Source organism: Takifugu rubripes, chromosome 16 (assembly GCF_901000725.2).
Source record: "Takifugu rubripes chromosome 16, fTakRub1.2, whole genome shotgun sequence".
Lineage (NCBI taxonomy): Eukaryota > Metazoa > Chordata > Actinopteri > Tetraodontiformes > Tetraodontidae > Takifugu > Takifugu rubripes.
Window position 1 is genome coordinate 1,294,368 of NC_042300.1, and position 4,077 is coordinate 1,298,444.

Below are 4,077 nucleotides of genomic sequence, written 5' to 3' on the forward strand. Positions count from 1 at the left end.
GATAACTTGATGTAGATGCGCCGATAAACACTTGTTTATCATTTATCCTGCATCATGCGTCTAATCTATTTCTGTTTATGTTTGAAGAAATGAATGAATCCCGCTGACATGTCACGGTTCGAGTGGTCCAGTCAGCGGAAGCAGTTGGGGGGCAGTTGAATCTGATACGATCCATTTAAACCAAACGTCAACAGCGCGTTTAAAAGCAGCCTTTACACAAATCTATGCAAAAGCAGCCACAGGCGGCCCGCAGACCGTGTGCGCGTCCCCATTTAGTCTCATTAAATCAAAAGCCGCCTCCTGGTTGTCATCAGTGCAGGATGGAGAGATGCAGAGTGCGTGTCGTCAGCACGCACGCACAGTCGTGTCACTGCAATGCTCGTATGTCGTCTCTGCCCATGCTGGCCCGATTCTGCAGCAGATGTTTGGGCCTTTAAAGATAAACGCTGAAACACTCCTGGATACGGGGGAAGGGGGGGCATCCCATAATAGTCTTCACTGTTCCACAGGGATCCGTTTATCAGGTGTTTTAACTTTGGATGGATGGATGGATGACGGATGGATGGATGGATGACGGATGGGTGGATGCATGATGGATGGATGCATGATGGATGATGATGGATGCATGATGGATAGATGATGATGAATGCATTATGGATGGATGGGTGGATGCATGATGGATGGATGGATGGATGGATGCATGGATGATGATGGATGGATGATGGATGGATGGATTGATGGATGGATGGATGGATGATGATGATGGATGCATGATGGATGCATGATGATGAATGCATTATGGATGGATGGATGGATGGATGGATGGATGGATGATGGACGGGTGGATGGATGGATGCATGCATGCATGCATGCATCCATCCATGCATGCATGATGGATGATGATGGATGCATGATGGATGGATGCATGCATGCATGCATGATGGATGATGATGGATGGATGATGATGATGGATGCATGATGGATGCATGATGGATGATGATGATGGATGCATTATGGATGGATGGATGGATGGATGGATGGATGATGATGATGGATGCATGATGGATGATGATGGATGGATGGATGGATGGATGATGATGAATGCATTATGGATGGATGGATGGATGGATGGATGGATGATGATGAATGCATTATGGATGAATGATGGATGGATGATGATGATGGATGCATGATGGATGCATGATGGATGATGATGGATGCATGATGGATGGATGGATGATGCAGATATTATGTGTATATATAATATTCCTTTGTTAACGGTTCCAGAAGGCTTATTTGATACGCTCTTTTTTCCTCAGTAATGGTATTTCCGCAGCACAGATTCATGAATTAGTGGGAAAACTGGAAAAACCATTTAGCTGCCAGCTAATTAATGGAAAATAAGAAAACCACTGGTGAAGATTAATTCCCCCTGCATTCGCAGTTGTGTGTAATTGATTTACTCATGACATTTCTCGTTTAGATTGAGATTAAAATTCCCATTAGCGCGTTTTCCTGTGACGTGTCTGGGAAAATAATCACTCTAAAAAGGTGGAGAATGAGGAAAGAAGCCGTGTGGCGCCCCCTGTTGGCCGGACGGCGCCACAGTCCGACGCAAGAGTTCAACACAAGATGGAAAGTTGAAAGAAAAATAAACCCTACAACTGTATTGTTTCTATATTTACTGAAGTGATAGTTGCTATTTGGGTGCTAAATAATTCACTCATACATGTTGTCATGGCAACAGTGAAATGTAAAAGAAACTATCAGCTGTCTGCATTATCATTCAAACAAAATAAGTGGACAGTCTGCCAACATCTAACATCTATAGACGTCCTACTAAGATAAAGATCAGCTGTAATTGTCACACGCACAGTTATTATACACGGACCATGTACAGTGAAATGTTTGTTTTTGTGGTAGTTACACGTGTTATTTTGTTCATTGAAGAAATTCATTTGTGCAGGGTAGTTTTAAAATGAAAACAGCTTGATTATTTACTTATTTAGTCCATAAAGAGTCCAGTGACCCACTGCTGGTCGGGAAGAAGAAAAAACTAACAATATTTATGGATCACAGCCAAAATGAATGTAGTTGGTCTCAAGTTCTATTGACCTGCAACAAGCGCATTTGTCCACTAGAGGTCAGGCTGGTGGCGTTTCCACGCATCATTCCTTTTGCTCTCGCTGCCCGCTAAAGCCAATTTCCATCGTTCGGAAGCCAATGCAAACTCTTTCTGTAAAGTTAATTATTTAAACATGTTGATAGAAAAGAAATTCAGTGACTTGGCCGCCTGAATTCTAGTTTTAATTTGTTTTTGTAGGATTAGTTGTCGAAAAAAGTGGCAGGAGGGTAAAGCCAAAAAGAAGTTTAGTTCTCACACAGGATGGGGACATGTGGTTAACTGCAGTCACACGAAGGCGGCAGATGCACAGATGCCTACTGAGAACAACAGGAAACTGATTCTGCTCTCTCACGTGTGGATAGAGGTGTCACTGAGCCCCCTCCTCAACCAAAGGAGAGTCCCCCACTGGCTCAGTTGGTGCCTCTGTGCTGGATAATGTTGTGTTTAGTTTGTCCTGTTACTAGGAGACGTCACTCAGCAGCTGCTCTTGAAGCCTAAAATCTCCAGCATATTTATGCTAAGGAGCTTCACTTAGGTGCTCTGAGCGGCGCCATTAAACAAAAAAAAAAAACCAGAAAAAAAACAGTGAAGGAACCAGGTTTTGAACACACCACACATCTGGCAGCTGAGTGGCGGACAGAAAGAAAAACATTAAAAGATTTTTTTTTTTAAAAATTGCTCTCCTCCAGCTCTGTCCATACATGCCTGCCTTCTATCGGGGGTGATTACCTTCACTGACCCATTTATGCTGGACCCGTGTCCCCTCAGCAGCAGAGCAGAATCATCCCCCGTGCGTCCACTCGCTTCTGCTTTGGGCAGATGGTCGTCCAGTCTATTTACAGCAACATCAGAGGCTATCACCATGTTGGTGTGTGTGTGTCTGTGGAGACTGTTTACAGACAGGCTGCCCGGTCAGCCAACACCCTGCACGTGTGTTGTGTCTGCATATCTGGACTCCTCTGAACAGATGACTAAGCAACTCAACCCTCATGTTTACTCCATGTTATTGTTTATCCAGCTGGTTTGAAACTTCAGAATTGCCCTAAAATTAATTAGACCTTATTTAAGCGTGATGGCATGATAGGATCAGTGAACACCCCACAGTCATTACATTTTAATAGTAATTCAATTTAAAAAACAAACAAACAAGAAAACTGTGCTGGCATCTTATAATACAGGCCTTAATGCATCTGTGTTGCCGTTCCAAAAAATGAAATAAATAAATCCCCCACCCTGGTGAAAAGCTGTTCAATTATTCATGCTTCTGAAGATTACTCAGCACTTTCTAAAAACGGAAAAATGCGAATGGCCTCTTGACAGACGAGAAAAAGAGAAAGAAGCCAGGAATGGAAGCCAGACTGATGATTGAGGCCTGCTTAGCTCAGTTAGGCCACTTGGTGGGACACTGACAGGGGCCTCGAGGTCACGTGACTGGCAGCTCTAGGCTCATACAAACAGCTCAGACAACCTGTGTTTAATGGAGGAAATCATTCAAGCGCCTTAATCAATAAATGCAAATAATTCTTCAAACCATAGTCTAAGAACTGTCCAAACACTTACAATACAGCAAATATATATATGTTATTATTAAGTTTAACTTTTGCTCATGAATATTATCTGACATGCCATTAAGATCTGTATTGATTATCTTGCATCACTGATTCAAAACACGGGGATCAAAGCAATTTAGAAGCCTGTTAAATGTGTTGCATATTTATATGTATTTTCTACGTCGTGTGAAATAAACAGTCAAACAACAACAAGACGTCATTCTTTATTTGAACCAGTCTCACCTGTAAGCCACGCCCCTCCTCCTTGGGCCCGCTGGGCTTCCATACACGTGCTCGCTCTTCTGCGCATCGTGATTGGCTGCGGCGCGCCACTAAGGTCCGCCCATCTGCCTGACGTCACCGCGGCAGTGCCTGTGGCGCTCGGCAGCGCGACAGCAGAGC